Source organism: Bactrocera oleae, chromosome 4 (assembly GCF_042242935.1).
Source record: "Bactrocera oleae isolate idBacOlea1 chromosome 4, idBacOlea1, whole genome shotgun sequence".
NCBI classification, from domain to species: Eukaryota; Metazoa; Arthropoda; class Insecta; order Diptera; family Tephritidae; genus Bactrocera; species Bactrocera oleae.
The window spans coordinates 36,685,861-36,705,736 of NC_091538.1; the positions used below are offsets into that span (position 1 = coordinate 36,685,861).

The 19,876-nt window shown below is 34.7% G+C and overlaps 1 long non-coding RNA gene across 1 annotated transcript in view; it reads left to right on the top strand.

The window, feature by feature from the left end:
• The window catches only part of LOC118682832 (uncharacterized), an 87,849-nt gene extending 68,055 nt beyond the window's left edge, over positions 1–19,794 (top strand). Inside the window, exon 3 of the long non-coding RNA XR_004978637.2 lies at positions 19,596–19,794. This is a non-coding gene — a long non-coding RNA (uncharacterized lncRNA). The remainder of the gene's footprint in view (positions 1–19,595) is intronic.
• Positions 19,795–19,876: the final 82 nt, after the last annotated feature.

Below are 19,876 nucleotides of genomic sequence, written 5' to 3' on the forward strand. Positions count from 1 at the left end.
CCGAACGTTCGTCGTCTTCCAAGTCCTCCCGTCCCTCTTGAAAACGTTTAAACCACTCGTGAATACGGCTACGGGATAGACAATCATTGTCATAAACTTGTTTCATCATTTGATGAGTTTTGGTAAAAGTTTTACCAAGTTAAAACAAAACTAAACTTCTTTGTTCGATGCACATTTTCCGACCGACACTACAAATGTAATGTCACATGTAGCGCGATATCTCAGCTGTTATACAAGTCAGCTGTTATATAAATTTTATACGACAACACTGAAAAATACACAATTGAGGGATAACAATTTCAGACAGATGACGCCACTAGACGCCGCGTTGTTTAAAAAGTCCTGAAACTTTTGAATTGCACCTTGTATTTACCCTTTGGCGTCTGTAATCAGATGATATTTGAGATGCTGACTGCCGCTAGGACACTACCCCTGCGGGCAGGGGATAGAATATGCCCGCGGCAAGGCATGCCTGTCGTAAAAGGCGACTAAAAGCCAATATGCACTATGACTGTTATTATATTCTTTGCACAGTAATATCAGCATAGTATGTGGAGTGATAGTGCTATAATACTCAGCTTGAACTGATATTAGAAACACTTTAAATGAAAAAGCGAATAAAAAGACATTTGAAGTTCAAGCGACAAATGTCACCAGTCATTTGAGTAATGGGGAGCTCAACTGGCAGTAGTTTAGGCTACGCAGTCTGACCGGAGACTTTCCGGTACCACGGGGAGCAGAAAGCCCTTGGACTTCTGCTCAATCTGCTCATTGGGTTCGGCCCTTTGGGGAGTATCGTGGTGGCTGTGGTTTAAACCTAAATGCTGGAAGAACTGAATTTTCAGTTCGAAAAAAAAGAAGTTACACAAGTAACTGGGTGCCGTACCCGAAAACGGAAGAGGTTTTAGGTCGGCCTCGAATCACACCAAGATGGTAGTGTGGACCCAGACACACTGCCACTGGTATCCAAATAAATACTTGCAAAAAGCTCGTATTGTTTGGGGCGCTGATCAACGCATCGTATTGATACGTTGTGTTTTTGAACACCGTGAGGTAAGGCCGTCGCCGGCAGGTACTCACGTAAATCTACAACGAAAGTTGCCGCTAGGACACATATAGTCCCCGAGATCCACCGAACTCTGGGAGCGACTCAACTGCATCCCGACCTTCGTGACATTCGACCCCGTTTATAATTTTTATTGGCTCGCCTTGATTTCGGGGGCTGTCACAGTTGTGGACTGAAATTGGTTGGTAAGCTGCTCTAGCCTGGCTTCGAATTCTTTTTCTTGAACCTTCAGTACGGCGCTAATGGCAGCATTGATAATACTTAGCAACTGCTGTTCATTAATGTCTTGCCCGCGTTTGATTCGTTTACTAGCCAGAAGTTGGTTATTAAGTCGGTCTGATAGTTCGTTAGTTTCGAGGTCGCTCATACAGTTACAGTCAATACAAATACTACTAAAGAGTCGATATAGAGCGGATATGAAAAAGGGGTTTCACTTTCATAATTACAAGTATATTGAGATTTTTTTCTTCTACGTTGATTGTAATCTTCTTTCTTACACATTGAAATGGCATTTAGCGAAGTTTCTTGTACTGGGACAATGACGATGGGGTTTTTTTTGTTCTTAACACCACCACCATCACTTTTCACGAGCTGTTCTTTCACGTTGGGCGCCAGTTAATTTTAATTCACTTATTCACTATGGGTGGTTGCGACAGTGGAGTCGACTACCCGCGAACTTATTTTTGAATACTTCCGTTCGTTGCGAGTGGTAGCGACGGTGTTGTCGACTACCCACGAACTTATTTCTGAATACTTCAGTTCGTTGTGAGTGGTAGCGATGGTGTTGTCGACTAAACTGTCTAAAACTGTTTTATTGAGAACATAATGCCCTTATTTATAACCTACTACTAGAACTACCGCTGCTACCGTTAACGCTGCCAATATTTCTGCTGAGTCCAATACCTGTGCGAGGTATTGAGTTACACCTGACGGTCCCACGGTTGACGGCTACTGCAATGTATTGAATTGCAGTTGCCGGTCATTCAGAAATCCAGACTGCATATTTTACAATTTTTGCAATTCAAGAAACTGATTTAGTTAACTACTGTTAACTTATATATGTAGCATATGGAAATTGGATATTTCGTATACAAATTTTTTCGCCGTTGGACTATAGTATAATCAAACCGGAAGTTTGAAAATCTTATATTAGGTATATGGGAGATAGGAGATAGGGGTAATGTTGTCCCGATTTTATTTAGTTTTGGCGTTACTACATTTTGCTAACAGAAAATCACATACCCGCTGCGTTCGAGCTACGTAAAATTTCAGCAGTACAGCAACTGCGTTGCATATTTTCTGTTACTCTGCAGATGTGAATACAAAAATTTAGTGTTGTCGATTATTTGCATAAATAGCACGCAAAAAGTGGCAGTAGACCGTGACGCTGTTGCAAGTGTTGCTCTGACAAATTTGCAACACTGCTATCGTGATTGCCATCTCGAACGCACCCACAATCAACAATATATTAGGAGCAAAGTTAGCCAGATGTTTGAAATATTAGTTATATGGAAGCTAGGGCTAGAATATTCATCCGATTTTATCCAATTTAGGCACACAGAGTAGTCCGGTCAATATAGACATTTTAAGTTGCATAAATTCACAATAAGCTAAAAATTGGTGAGATCGTTTAAAATATATTTATAAATAAAATTTCAAAGTTCCCCATCTTTTTCTCTTTGAAAATGATTCGATTCCAGGTCAATGGTCAAAAATATGATTATTCTACGATTTTTTGTGATTTTCAGCAAAACGGTAAGTTAGAAGTTATAGAGGTTTCTAAGTTACCGATGTTTGGTTATTGAGGTCCTACTGTATATGTTAAAATATTTTTCTATCGATTATTATAACTTAAACTTAAAATATAAGATATACATAAGCTATAGTTAAAAGAATACCAGGTAAAAAGAAACCCAGCCCCTTAAATTATAAGACATTGTGACCCTCAGAGAACATCTGTCTCAACAGTATACAGGCTATCTTATACCTGCTATGACAAATGAAAGACCGTCAGTCTTGAAAACTATGCTCTGATATTCTAACCTATATCGTGCTGTTTTGAGTTTTATAATAAAAATTTCTGAATGTTGTTTTATTTGTGCTAAACTATTAGTTGAAAGTGAAGTTACTACTGTTGAACGGGGTATGAAGACATTAATTAATGCAAGTATCAAAAGAGCCGATGAATTTTCGGATCATCCTAAAAATCGGAAATCTTTGACAATATATGAAAGGTGCCGTAAAAATTATACAAGGAAGTTTTCTATTGCTGCCGCTAATAAAAATAAACATGAAGAACATGAAGCCAGTACATCTCCACCTCGTACTAGATGACGTGTCAGTGAGCCAGGTTTTAGTTTTAGAAAACTCTGCTTATTTTGTGGCCAGGAATTGAATGAAGAATATGAGAAATAAATCCTTAGGATCAGCCAAGTAAGCACATTTGAATTTAAGATTCAGTTCTGAAAGTAGCTAGGATTCATGACGATGCTACAGTTGAAGCCAAGTATCATCATGATTGATATATTTCTTTCTTGAAACGCTTCACTCTAGCTTAAGTCGGTCGTCCTAAAGATGAAGCTACGGATCGGACAATGGAGGAAATATTTAATTACATGGAAAATAGCGATGACTGTCAGTTCAGTTTAAACGAATTACTTAGTGTTTGCAAAACTGCGGTTTTAAATAACAGAACGCAACGTACTGAACAAGTGTACCACTCGCTGGTGGTAGGACATAAGAAGGTGATGAAATAAAAAACTGCTGCTGTCTCGTACATTACTATTATAAGACGCACATAAACCAAAAGACGAAAAGATTTGTATAAGACATTTAGACCCAAATCTTCGATTACAAAACTGCGAGGCCCAACTGTAATTTTGATTTAAATGGCCTTGGTCGAACACCAGTCATAATACTATGGCAAATATTTGTGCATATTAGTTTAAAATTATCTAAATTAAATCGTTTATTATTTAAAATCACTCGTTCCACAAAATATGTCAACGTTTCTGGGATTTCATTGTTTAAATCTTCAAACATACGACCTGGAGAAGGATAAATAAAATTATCAAACACTGCGGTTTGAATATCTTCGGATGACAGCTGCATCTGCGTCTAGGACTCTGATTTGTTCGTCTTTTTTATTCATTTTGTTTTTTTCATACCAGGCTTGTGACTAAATATCATGATCACTAGTCACCGCATATCCTTCGTGCCGAGCAGATGTGTTTTTTTTCTTTTTCGTTGTCCTCTTTTCCGCCTGAGCGAAAGTACAGTTTCTATTTGTGTTATAATTATTTTACATTGTTTTTGCTGTTTGAACTGAGCTATTCAGTACTTTCTACTACAGAAAAAAAAAGATACATATAGCAATTACAAACCTATAGTTTGGGTTATAAGAAACAATGGGCCTCGGAAATAACAGATTTACCATGTTGGCCTCTAACCCCCAACCAAAATTGAAAATAAAAGACAATTTGAACTTGTTCCTAATATTCCAGAAATATTAGTGAAAAATCCTAAATACGTTATAATATCATCCGTTGATATGTAGTATGTAAAGAAATCATGAAAATCACAGAACTTCGCAACGGAAGTCTTTGCCTATTACTAAAAGACAAATCAACCGCCGAAAAGTTCATTCGTACTAAATTTTTACACGGTTTCGGTGAAGTGAATACAAAATACCATGAAAAACTCAATTATACTAAGCACAATATGCCTATGGCCCATACCTAATCGACCTAAGTGAAGAATAAATCATTGAAAGCTTACCTTACTAAGGAGTTGTTGAAGTATCCAAATTTTCCAAAAACATAGAAGGAAACCAAAAGATACCGGAGTCTGCCTTCTTACTTTTGATAAGGACCAACTTCCCAACCAGATAGATGTCTCATGGCATTCAGTTAAGGTTAGACCATATTTTCCAAACTCTATACACACATATAATAACATAATACATTATTATAATACACAGTACTCTTAACATCTTAATGATTTTAATTTTGCAATGGAATATCCACGGATATTTCAATAATATTCACGAATTGCAGCTACTAATTAAAGACCTGAAACCTTCAGTGTTATGTTTACAAGAAACTCATATACGGTTTAGGGTCGAAATTGTCTCTAAACCTCCACATGCCTATAATGGATATTTCCTTAATAGCCCTCAATATCAATATAGCAAACAAGGTGTTGCAATTTTGGTAAAAGAAGACATACCTCACAAAATTGTTTTCACCAATAACAGATATTTTAAATATTTTAAATAAAACCCAAAACCCTATACTTTGGATGGGCGATTTCAACTCATGGAGCCCGATCTGGGGTTCTCCTCTATCAAACTACAGAGGTACAAAGATTGAAGATGTTTTGTTAAGCAGCAACCTCATGGTTTTAAACGATGGCAGTCCCACGCACTTCTCCACCGACGATTTCCCCCACTATTTTTCCATTATGTTCTTGGAAGTTCCTTAGAGCCTTCCATGGTAGTGATCACTTCCCATTGATGATAACAATCGCATTTCCCCCCGACACGTTCATAAAAACCAATTTCTAACAAATAAAGCCAATTGGGAGAAATACAGAGATCTCTGCTCACATTATCTAATAAATTCATTGTTTCGAATAATATTAATCAAAAGGCCGCACTAATACGAAAAATAATATGTTAGTCAGCACACCAAACCATTCCTCAAACCAAGAATACATAGCAACACCGATATAAACCATGGTGGAATAATAGTATTAGAAATCCTTCGATCGTAAAAACGTAAAAGCTGGTATAAATATAACAAAACACGCAATCTTCTTGATCTTTTAACATATAATATAAACACGACAATGCTATCTTTAAACGATAAACCAAAAAGGCTAAGAAAATATGTCTGGAAGAATTTATTGAAATATTAACTCCAAATCCTCTCCTCAACATATTTGGCGAGATACAAGACGCCTGTCTGGCGTGAAAACACCTGTTACAATCACTTACTTAATCACCCAATCTGGATTAACTAACGACATGAATATCATAGCGAACTAGTTCGCCATGTTCTGGAGCTCCTATTCAAGTGAGTCTACTTTAACAAAACAGTTCGTGGCTGAAAAACAAATATATCTAGACCATAAACTTTCACCTAACGATAATCTTAGTAATTCAGCGATAAATTTAGAATCTAATATTTCCACTGATGAGTTTGATGACGCACTATCCAACTCCAGAGGTAAAACACTCTCGACAGGATTACCTATGACATGTTAAGACGCATCCCACATTTTTTTTATTTTTTTTTATTTTGTAAAAACACCCCTTTGGGGAATTTATTTTATAGCAATCTAGTAAATTAATACTAATAAACTATTTGTTTCTGACTTAAATTTATACGGTTTTAAAATTACAAAATGCTTATCCTATGATATTCATTTCAAATGTTAAACTTATACATATGTATGTATTATAGACACTATTTTAGTGAGACCTGAACAATGATTATTTTATTTAATAGTTAATTTTTTTTTTTTTTTTTTTTTTTTACACAAGTTCGAAAGGTTTTACTCGCTTTAATCTTCTGGTAAGGCCATCATTATTAAGGAGCTGGAGAGCCTCAATGTTGATATGTTGTTGAAGTCGTTGTGCATGACTTTGAGCATACTTTTTGATGACGGTGTCAACAGTTTCTACATTCAGATCCGTATGCAAGTTGTCATTGCGAATGTACCAGGGTGCATTAACAATACCACGAAGTACTTTGTTTTGAAATCTTTGGATAATTAATCTGTTGCTTTGACTGGTACATCCCCAGAGTTGAATACCATAAGTCCAGATCGGTTTAAGGACTTGTTGATACAAGAGTAGCTTGTTGTATATTGACAAGGCAGAATATCTGCCTAATAGCCAGTACATTTTTCTGTACTTAAGTTTTAATTCTTCTCGTTTTTTTTTGACATGTGATTTCCACCTAAGTTTAGTATCAAGGGTCATACCAAGATATTTTGCTGTATTCTCATACGGAACTATTTTTTGGTTCATAAATATTGGTTTGTGCTGTATACGTTTATTGGTGAAATCGATATGCACTGATTTGGTTTCATTCAGCTTAATGCGCCAAGTAGTTGTCTAGCGTTGTACTTCTGCAATGGCTTTTTGTAGTTTTTCTGTTGACTCAATATTATCATCGCAGTATCATCAGCAAATGTAGCAACAATATTTTCGTTAAATGTTGGTAGGTCACTCGTATATAAGAGATAAAGAACTGGTCCCAATACACTACCTTGCGGAACTCCCGCTTGGATTTTTTTTAGGACAGAAAAAGCGTCCTCTTGTTTGATTCTGAAATAGCGTTCTGATATATATGATTTCAGAATTTTCGAGAATTGTGTTGGAAGTAACATTTTAAGTTTATAGTTCAATCCTGCATGCCAAACTTTATCGAAAGCTTGTGCTACATCAAGGAATATTGCTGAGCACACTTTTTTTTCTTCTAATGTTTTTTCAATTGTATCAGTTATTCGATGAACCTGATCAATCGTAGAGTGTTGATTCCGAAAACCAAATTGATGATTTGGAATAAGATTTTTCTCATCAATTATTGGTTTTAATCATTTCAATAAAAGTTTTTCAAACAATTTGGACATAACCGGAAGCAGAGAAATTGGTCGGTATGATGTGGTTTCATGGGGTGGCTTTCCAGGTTTGGGTATCATAATAACTTCAGCCACTTTCCATAATGACGGTACATATTGTAGTCTGAATGATGCATTAATCAGATTGGTTATTTTAAGTAATGCTTTCCTTGGTAGTTCTCTAAGTATCTGGCCGGTGATCAGGTCGAAACCAGGAGCTTTTTTAGGGTTCATGGTATTTTTAATTTCTTTTTTGATTTCAGCTAGAGTGACCCGTGGTATTTCCATATTTTCTTGTGCAATAATGTTTGGTAACAGTGTAGTGTCATCCATCGTGTTGGGTTGAAAAATCGTTTCAAGGTGTTCAGCAAATCTGGATGCTTTCTCATAGTTATTTCTAGCCCAGCTACCATCAATGTTTTTAATTGGAGGGGTTTGCATAATTGGTCTTTTCAGTCTTTTGGTAGACTTCCAAAGTGAATATTCAGTACTTGAGTCATTTGTAAGTTCACATAGAAACGCACTCATGGTATCGTTCTTAAATTGTTTAATTTCGTTTCTCAATTGAGACGTTAAGTTATTCAGTCTAGTTTTATCTAGTGGGACTCTGGATTGTTGCCATTTTTTCCTCGCTTTTCTTTTTTCAAAAATTAGTTCCAATATTTCTTTAGGATAATTGTTACCTTTTGGTCTTAAACAAACTTCAGATGTATTTTGCCACGCTGAATACTGGATATCATTGGTCAGTTTTTCTACATCCAGATCTAACTCTTCTTCAGATTGTAATGGAACTGCTAATTCAATTCTTTGGTCAAGTAAAATTCTAAAGCTTTCCCAATCAGTCCATTTGTTAGTCAGATATGGGTTAGCTGGCTTCATTATAATGTTTTCACTTAAAGTTAGAACAATCGACGAATGATCTGAATTTAAATCGAAAAGATCTTCTATTTTCATGTAATTGCTTGAAACATCTTTTATGATAAAGAAATCAATAAGATCAGGAACCTTGTTTGGGTCGGTAGGCCAGTATGTGGGTTTGCCCGTTGATAAGGTTTCATATCCATATATTTGAACCGCTTTTAATAACTCCCTTCCTTTAGTTGTGATGAGCCTCGATCCCCAGTGCGTGTCGTTTTCCTATGTTTTTGAAGAACTCTTCATATCTATCACACTTAATATTGTGTTTCGGGGGGCTGTACAAGCTAACTACCGTAATGTTACCATTCTTTGTTTTAATGTTTATTGCCGTTGCTTGTATATCTTCCGCTTCCAGTTTCATTTGCTCATTTTGGTTGAGATTTTCATCCCACATGACGTTAAAAAAAGGATAGTAAATCTTTACAATAAAATACTTTCAGACGTATATACCCCCAAACTTGGAAAATCGCTGAAATCATTCCAATACCCCGAAACTTAGAAAATCTTCATCAGATCTTACAAGCTATAGGCCTATTTCGCTGCTTTCTTTGTTTTGGAGAAACAATCTCCAAACGTTTAATGTGGTACGCAGAGAAGAGTAAACTAATCACTCACAACCTAGTCGCATTCGGAAAGAATTAAGGTACAACAGACGCCCTTTTACACTTCATTTACCAACAAGGGGTACAATACTTGCCTTAGCTTAGACTTTGAAAAAGCGTATGATCATATCGGACTTCATAAAGTTCTACAACAATTAGCAAAATGGAAATTGGGACCAAAAATATACAACACACTTACACATTTTTTAACAAACCGAAATTTTTGGGTTAAAGTTTACAATAATTTTTCTCACTGTTTGCCCCTAGATAAAGAAAATGGATTCAAGGTTCCCCTTTATCTGTGGTCATATTTATAATTGTATTTAATGGAATCAATGAGATACTATCCAATTTCCCAGTCTACTACTGTATATATGCAGACGACATTCTGATATTTTCAAAACAACTTGATCTGAATAACGTTAAATTAACTTTTACGGATATACTTAATATTATATCCAACACTCATCAATATCGTGAGATCCTTACTACTATCCATTATCGACTACTCTTCTACGGACATCACACTGGCATCGAGCTAAAGAAACTATATGCGCCTAATCACATGGCAGTAAGACGTAGTCTTAAGGCATTCCCAACTTCCAGCATTAAAAGCATTCTCGCTGAATCCGGAATGCCACACATTAACGAAAAACAGGAGATTAACACATTGCGGCTGATACCAAAGGTATATCTAGGCTCTAACTCGAATTTGCTTAACGACGTACGTTTGGCCACCCGAAACAAACATACACTCAAGTTCCCATCAACAATACACCTAATTCAAAGTACGTTGATGAACTTGATATTCACCTTTCACCCAAACGTTCGAAGATTATCAAGCATTCACCTTGGGCTCTAGACCCTTCTGTTATAGAAGACAAATTGATGAGCTGAAACAAAGCCTCCACGAACTCCACGTGTATAAAAAATTGTTTATGCAACGCAAGACAGATCTCAATTCAGAAGGATGGAAATTCATTTACACAGATGGGTCAAAAAATTTCCACAACACCGCATATGCTGTGGTTTCCGAGAACTCGGAATTCATTAAAAATAATTAATAAAGATGCATACGCAATAAAAGAATCTATCCAATGGATCACATCTTCCAAAGGTAAATATGTTATCTGCACCAACGGACTTGAAACAGTCACAGCCATTCGAAATATATCCAACAGCAAACCTCAAATCAGAGAAAAAAGTAATGTAATGTGGATTCCAGGACACTGCGGCATTCCAGGCAACGACTCGCTGATAAAGAAGCAAAAAACGCTACTCTTAGTCTATGTAAATGTCCAAATGCTTTAGTCTATGTCCAAAAAAAGAAATCTACAATTTCATCTCCAGAGAGCTATAAAATCATTTTATCTAAAATCAGCATGGTAAAATCTTACCACAATTTCCTATACTTTCCATAATCTATTACTCTATATTAATTCGATTTCTGCATATATTTGTAGTATACCTAACACATATATTTGTGATATACCTAACATATATTATATTACCCTCCCTTACTTCTAAGCATAAGCAAAAACATTAGTATATAAGTATAACCTTAAGTATTAGAATATACATACATTTTAATATCTAATATCGCAAAGAAAAGTCCAACTCAAATTAAGCCCATAGATAATTATCTACTAGACATATGAATGTCGATGCTTCGGATTTCTCAGTGATAATAAGTTTCTCACCATATTTCAGTTTCAGTCGTAGCTTTATCTGTTATCTAAAGTCCCAGTTTTGCAAACACTATGTAATTCGTTTAAAGTGAACTGACAGTCATCGCTATTTTCCATGTAATTAAATATTTACTCCATTGTCCGATCCGTAGCTTCATCTTTAGGACGACCGGCTTTAGCTTTAGTGAAGGGTTTCAAGAAAGAAATATAGCAATCATGATGATACTCGGCTTCAACTGCAAATAAATCATTTTCAAATTCGACTCGAGCAAGAATAGTTTTTGCTGCAGCGTCGTCACGAATCCTAGCTACTTTTAGAACTGAATCTTTAAAGTCAAATGTGCTTACTTGGCTGATTCGACGGCGAAAACCTAAGGATTTTTTCACATATTCTTCATTCAATTCCACACAGACACGTCATCTAGTACGAGGTGGACTTGGTGTAGATGTACTGGCTTCTTGTTCTTCACGTTTTTCTTATTAGCGGCAGGAATAGAAAACTTTCTAGTATAATTTTTACGGAAACTTTCATGTATTGTCAAAGATTTCCGATTTTTAAGATGATCCGAAAACTCATCGGCTCTTTCGATACTTGCATTAATTAATGTCTTCATACCCCTTAAACAGTAGTAACCTCACTTTCAACTAATAGTTTAGCACAAATAAAACAACATTCAGACATTTTTATTATCAAACTCAAACAGCACGATATAGGTTAGAATAACAGAGCATAGTTTTCAAGACTGACGGTCTTTCATTTGTCATAGCAGGTATAAGATAGCCTGAATACTGTTGAGACAGATGTTCTCTGAGGGTCACTGTCGTATAACTTAAGGGACTGGGTTTCTTTCTACCTGATATTCTTATAACTATAGCTTATGTATTGTATATCTTATATTTTAAGAATAAGTTATAATAATCGATAGATCAATAACTCAAACCTCGTTAACTTAAAAACCTCTATAACTTCAAACATACCGTTTTTCTGAAAATCACCAAAAATCGCAATCATATCAAAAATCATATTATATTTTAAACGATCTCACCAATTTTCAGCTTAATATGAATTTATGTAACTTCACTCTCATTTTTTGGTCTAATTTGACCTGACTAGAGGCACCGTTATTATGAAAATAGCCCCACTGAATTTTATTAAGAAAGTTTACATATTGGCCGATATATGCGGTTTAAGTCAGCCGGAAGTTCGAAAATGTTTCTATTAGATAAACGGGGGATAAGAGAGGTATTGACCCGATTCCACCCATGTTTGACATAGTTAATAATAAATATAATAATTTTATCAAGAAATGATTTACTCCAAATTCCAATAATGTATTTCATACATTGAACGATAATTTCAGTAAAAAGGTCCACATCTTCGGTATATGGGGGGTTGAATAGTTATGGCCCAAATTTGAAGATTTTTATACTTAAAACGACATATCTTGAAGGCAATCTTTTTGTCGGTAGGAGTGGTTAAAATATTTGTCCTGAGTGAATTTGGTTATTATTGCTTTAGTGGTTTACGAGATATGAACATTAAACCTATTAATTAAGGGCAGTTGTTGGGCGTGGCAGTGGTCCGATTACGCCCATCTACAAAACCAATCTTCTTACGGTGCCAAGAAACATGTGTACCAAGTTCCATAAAAAATATCTCAATTTTTGCTCAAGTTACAGCTTGCACAAAGCGGACAGACAAACAGTCTCCTGGATTTCGACTCGTCTCGTCATCCTGATCATTTATATATATATATATAAGGTTGTCAAATATCTCCCCGCTTTTTTGTCTTTTGAATTTCGCGGCTATGTACAAAGCGCTACAGAGCTCGTATCTGGCAACACGATACATAATTTGAAAGGTCTTGACATAACCTACAAAACAACGCTATGCATGATTAGTTTGGATATTGCGTTCAACAGTTATAGACGTGTAAACATGGAGTTCACTAATGCCGAAATTCGCGCTATTTTAAAGTTTTTCTTCGTTAAAGGCAAAGCCGCTAGAGAAACGTTCCGTGAGATTAATGGTGTTTTGGGGGATGGTACTCTATCACTTCGAACCGCGGAGGAATGGTTTCGACGATTCAGAGCCGGTGAAAACGACACCATGGATAAGCCAGCCGGCGGAAGACCTGTGACGACAAATACCGATCAAATCATGGAATACATTGAGTTAGACCGGCATATGGCATCTCGTGACATCGCCCAGGAGATGGGAGTTAGTCACCAAACCATTTTGAACCATCTGCAGAAGGCTGGATACAAAAAAAAGTTTGATGTTTGGGTGCCGCATAATTTGACGATATGCTGCTGAAACGGAACGAACTCGTCCCATTCTTGAAGCGGATGGTGACTGGCGACGAAAAATGGATCACATACGACAATATCAAGCGAAAACGGTCGTGGTCGAAGGCCGGTGAATCGTCCCAAACAGTGGCCAAGCCGGGATTGACGGCCAGGAAGGTTTTGCTGTGTGTTTGGTGGGATTGGAAGGGAATCATCCACTATGAGCTGCTCCCATATGGCCAGACGCTTAATTCTACCATCTACTGCGAACAACTATACCGCTTGAAGCAGGCGATCAACCAGAAGCGTCCAGAATTGGCCAACAGGAAGGGTGTAGTGTTCCACCAGGACAACGCCAGACCACACACTTCGTTGATGACTCGTCAGAAGCTACGGGAGCTCGGATGGGAGGTTTTATCGCATCCACCATATAGCCCGGACGTAGCGCCAAGTGATTACCACCTGTTCCTGTCCATGGCGAATGCCCTTGGTGGTGTGAAGTTGAACTCAAAAGACGCTTGTGAAAAGTGGCTGTCCGAATTCTTCGCAAATAAGGAGGGGGGCTTCTACGAGGAAGGTATTATGAAGTTGCCGTCTAGATGGAAACAGATCATCGAACAAAACGGCGCATATTTTAACTAAATCCGATCACTGTAACACTTTTTATAAAGCATTGAATGAAGTGCAAAAAAGCGGAAGGGAGATATTTGACAACCATATATATGTATGTATAGATATATATGTGACCCTATATCTCGACTATGTTTAGGTGATACAAACAATCGTTAGGTGAACAAAACTATTCTACTCTGTAGCAACATGTTGTAAGAGTATAAAAATCAACTCAAACGATGCTTGATTAGTAACACACTATTTCAGAACAAGAAGAACAGACAATTCACGAAGAAACACTTAACAATTATACCTAAGTTCTTGATAATGGCGACCAGAAACAATAATTGCCTTAATTTTTCTTTAACGGAAAATACGATCCACCAGACTCTCTTTTGGGCTAAAAAATGCATTTTCCGGATTTCAAGTGTTGTGGCCATGAAAGCGTTTGAACAGCTAAAAACGCATAATACTACAATATCCCGACTTCAATGAAGAATTTATAATAGCCACCAACGCTTCTGATCATGCAATAAGAGCACTGCTCTCGCAAGTTGACAGACCATTTGTTTTTATGTATATCGAGAACTGTACCGAAAACTGAAGAAGGCTATGAAACAGCGAAAAATAAAACGTGAGGCTATATACTGGGCTATAAAAAAGGTGATCTATATGGGTGTTCAAAAGTAAAAAATTACACAGACCACGAAACAAAGGTACCAAGACGAAATGGTTTTACAGACTAGGCCTATAAAGTAACACAAGAAAATAAAATGGAGACACTTTATTTTCTGAAAATGCGAAAAAGAACAGCAACATTGGTGAAGCATTGACAAATATGCAAAGAAAAAATATGATAGGTATCCTCCAAATCTAGCAATTGCAACACCAATTATACCAGCGTAGATAACTATTAAAAACAAAAAAGATCACAGAGGAATGAAACCCATCGGAAACGAAAGATGAAATAACAAACATTAAGGGAACAAGTAAGGAAGGGCTAAGTTTGGGTGTAACCGAACATTTCATACTGTTGCAACTTGCAAGGATCAAAGCCGGGTAAATACTTTCAGGTGTTTGCAAAACTTTATATTAAGAAATGTAGCGAAAAGGTTTAACTTAATTGTTCGACGAATTGGTGAATGGATTACAATCAAATTACCATATTAACATGTTTTGAGGGTCACATAGTTTTATTACTATATTTTACTGCCCGTCAACGAAAGTCATACTAAAATTATTAGGGGCATAGGAATGGAAGGGCTGATTGCATTAACTTTTGACATTGCTCAAGTATACTTGAGAACTCATTTTCAAGCAATTTTATAAATATAAACATATATGTACATATATAGAGTAAAGTCAGCCGGACGCCGGATTCAAAATCATGAATATCAGTTATATGGGGGCACACAAAATACGCTTTCTCATTTTTACTCAAATTATTAACACATTGGCCGATATATACGGTATAAAGTTAACTGGAAGTTCGAAAATCTTTAAATTGGGTGTACCTGAAATAGCATACCTTAATGAAAATACTCGCTGAAATTTATATTCCGATATATTGTATTTAATGCTTGATTTGTATACTGGAAAGTGAAAAAATCAGATAGAATTTAAAGTTGTGTTATATAGAAAGTAGGCTTGGTTACTGCCTGATATCGCCCATTTTCGCACTCGTAATCGTATGTACAAAATTTGGTTGAAATAGGTGTAAGAGGTTCGGGGATACGTGATTTTACCTAAATGTGGGCGGTTCCACGCCCATTGTCAAATGTTCCTATTAATAATGTGTCCTTGTGTCGAAAATGGGTAAAATCAGGTCAACAGTTCCCCTAGCCCCAGATATAAAAAATTTCGAATATCCAGCTGACTTTATACCGCATATGTCGGTTAATATGTGAGCTATCTTAATTAAATTCAAATAGAGTATTTTTATGACAACTGTGTTATGCCGGGGTATAATTGGGTCAATTCTTCGGCTTCCAGTTGACAATATGTGCAATATTTAAGATTTATTAGGTGTTTTCTTAACCGCTAGCTGAATATATTCATATAAAATTAGTCTAAACCCCAACCCCTAATACAAAGGTTTATATTTCATAAAATGATAACATATCTTAATTAAATTTAGCGATAATATATTAATTAGCATTATGTCATTTAGTAATATAAATGTATGTAGTCTCCCACAAATGAAGAATACATAGTTTTGTGTTAGTTAAATTGATTTTAATATAAATGAATCAGACTAAGTGGTTATAAATATAAGTTTAAGTAAGATACCAAATATGATTGTGATCCAGTCGAATAATGAATATTAAATTCTTTCGCAACATTTGTTAATATGTATAAAGTTTAGTCAACGCCTGAAGATATGCCCCGGCTTTGATATTTGAAGATTGCGAGAGTAGATATAAAATGTTCGAGAACAACCGATCTTAGCTCTTCCTTACTTGGTTAGAAATAAGAATGTTTTATTTCCGAAAAAGCAAATAAGGACAGATATAGAATAAATTAATGATTTGTTAAAAATTATGTAAGAATGAATGTTTTTTCATATATCCAAAAATATTTAAATGGGCCAGTACTCGTATATTTTATTTTAAAAGTAAAAATGTATGATGTAAATTCATTAGTCTTTAAAAAGTGTAAATTATATGAAAAGTTATTGTTTTATAAGCATAATTGTGGGTGGGACATAGAATTATTCGAATTAAACAATTCTAATGATTTCTTTTATCCCTTCGAAATATTGAAATATGATATTATCGAACTGTTTTCGATATCAAACTCATCATACCTAGAAACGGTGGTTGAGGAGGACGATCATACGGTAACACAAATTTGAGATACTTAATGAACCAAACTTGTTGGAAAATGCAATATTCGCGCTAAGATTCGAACTCGAATCCAAACGATGTGACTTGTTACTTTCCTTATTGACCATTGGTAATTGTATCACTTATAATAAAGTACTTGCATTCTTAATTTCATTAAGGTATATCGTTTTTTCAAAAATAATCACTTTAGAGTCAACCTGGTTAATAGATATTGCTATGATCAACATGCTTCGTGAATATGTTGGATCCACTCATACCTCTCGATTTTATAACATGTGCGTACATAGCAATACGTTTATCAAGTTAAATGAACAGATGGACGGACATACTCATATCCCGAAATGAATTACTCTCATCATCTTAATCATTCTGGTACACATATATTTCTTTTGATATATTTATCAAATTTTGAGACGTCTGAGATGCCTTGAAGTACATATTTCTACAATTGTTATCCGAACATGATCCTTCCAGATGATGATATTAGGTATTTCTCTAAACTGGCGAAGATTGTTCTGTGCCCACATCTCACACGGTATGGACTTTTGCATTTTCTTCAAAAATTAGTTGCTAGTAAAAACAACATCATTTATTAGAGTTTTTTATGTTTGGAAACATTGGTCGGGTTTTGATCCGTTATAAATAAAAATTGATTCGCAAGCCAAATAACATTCATTTCTGGAGCCATTGTAATGCAACAAGTGGTCTTGACCATAACACTCCATAAAACAAGGTTTCTATCAAGAATGATCGAGATAGAGATTACACCAAGTCTTTAAAGTTACTTTTTCGGTTTATTCTGTAACAGATGTGGCCAAAAAACAGCAACAAAATACAAGTGGTGAATGAATTAAGAATGAGAAGAAGTAAACTTTTTTCAATTTGAAGGCAATTTGAAAGTTTTTCTATGTTGCTCATTTCACCAAAACCGATAACGTATATGTGTGTACCTTGGCGACTCTTCGTTCTAATTTACATTGTCTATTTAAGTGAAGGTTCACAAAGTTAAGCTTTTGCATACAAATCAACAATTCCAGTTCCAAACTATGCAAAACCTGTGGTTTTAAGCGTGGTTTCTTCGAACTAACATTAATATTCGCATAAAATCGGATTGATAAAAAAGGAACTTATCACATTTCAAGGGTGGATTCTTACTTATTTTGAGTTCATTTAGAGTAAACTTGTCTCAAATTAAACATACGTTTTAACAGTTTTAACCAAACAAACTAGAAAAGTTACCAACGGTTTCAGAAATTTTTTAAAACCATGAAATATCTAAAATAATGTGATATTTGATATAGCGAGGGATTTCCATCATGTATACGATCGATATGCTCGATAACAAGTTCACTACGACTTTTTCTTTTTTCTGAACAATAATTATTATTTATAATTATTTATTTATTATTATAATTCATCATCATAATGATAATATTCTTCTATACAAATACATTCAATAACAACAATTTACTTATTTCATCGTTTACTTTACAAATACAATAATTATATTTTCTTTAATATTTATTGATTTCGGATTTTTTATTACTTTGTCAATTAGTTGTGTTCAATTATTACTTTTTTCTTATAAATTAGTTCATGGTTTTAGGGGTTTGCATCGTATTTTCTACCACATTTCAAGGTTTGCTTAGTTATAATTTTTTCGTAACTTGTATGCAGTTACTTTATAATTTCAATAATTTATCATTTTGTTGCTCTATAACAATCAAAGAAATCTATTCCTTCGTGAATTTCTGAATTCTTATCTATGTATGTATGTTAAAAATTTTTTTTAAACAATATTGTTCTCTTTTATTCCACTTCGCACCAATATGCAATTTTTTTCCATTGAAATTCCTTTATAAGTTTCTTATATGCAGTGTTATATTAAATATATTCTGTATTTTTTTGTTGTGAATAAATTTTGACCATTTTCCTTTTAATTTATTCGACCTACGACAGTTGACCTGTCTGTGTTAAGGATATAAAATTTAATTTTACATTAAGTTTAATTGCCTAAATCGTGTTTACTTCAAGGAAATTTACGTTTGTTTGCATTGTAATTATCGATTCAATTTCTGATATACAAATGTGCATATGTATTCAATTTCAATATCAGTTAATTAACTTACTGATCGGATCCGCTTTCTGATAATATGTTTGTGTTTAATTTGTTCCGTGCGTATGTGTATATATACCTACAAGTATATATACATATATGTATGTGGTTGTGTGTTTCGTCATTGAATTAACTTAATTTAAAATTAAGTTTAAGTAGAAATAATTTTATAATTACAATATAATAACATTGCCAGCAGTGTATGCTGATAGATATAAAAACAAAATTATTGTTTGTGTATTATCGAAAGTGCAATTTGACGGTCGCTTCCTAAACGACTCATTCTTTCATTTAGCATCCTCCGTGCTACCATTTTATTCACCAAAATTTCTTTTATTACTCGTACATATAGGTACGTATGTAGTAGTCGGCCCAATCGTAGTTAATCACGTTTAAGCAACTCTATTCCGTTGATTTTTTATATATATTTTGTAATAATTTTTGTACGCAAGGTCATTTTTATATGATTTAAAGTAATTCAATTCGTAATTTAACTAATCGTTGACATTTTTATTTATTAAATGACTAACCACTCTCTACCCTAGCTCTTCCCTTATGTCTTTGTCTAAACCTTTAAATCTAATAACCTAAAATTTCGATTTTTCTGCAACTATTATTACATGTCATCGACGATTTTTTATCATTACTTTTTAATTTTAATACAATAAATTAATATTAATTTATTATTTAGGCATCTATTCATGTTAACTATATTATATCAAAAGTTATACAAAAGTATCTCGTAACAAGTTGTTGTTTATTCTATGTCGATTTCTCGCTTCCTTCGCATTGCATTCTGCTTGTATTGAATTGTTTGTGTTTGTCTTTCAGATTTAGCGATCGAGTCGAGTCGAGAAGTCAGTGTTATGGAAATTATCAATTATCTAAAATGGGTGTCAATTTAAATGTCAACTTAATCTGATAGCTTTGCACATACATACTAACAGCAACATACATAAATCTTCAGTTACTATTAAAAGTATATATTGAATACATTCACAAATAAATATATCTAAACCTAAAACAGAAATATTAATGTAATTTTTGTATAGGAACGCAGGCGTATGGATAAAACTATCTTTCTTCAATGTGATGCAAAGTTAGTTTCAATA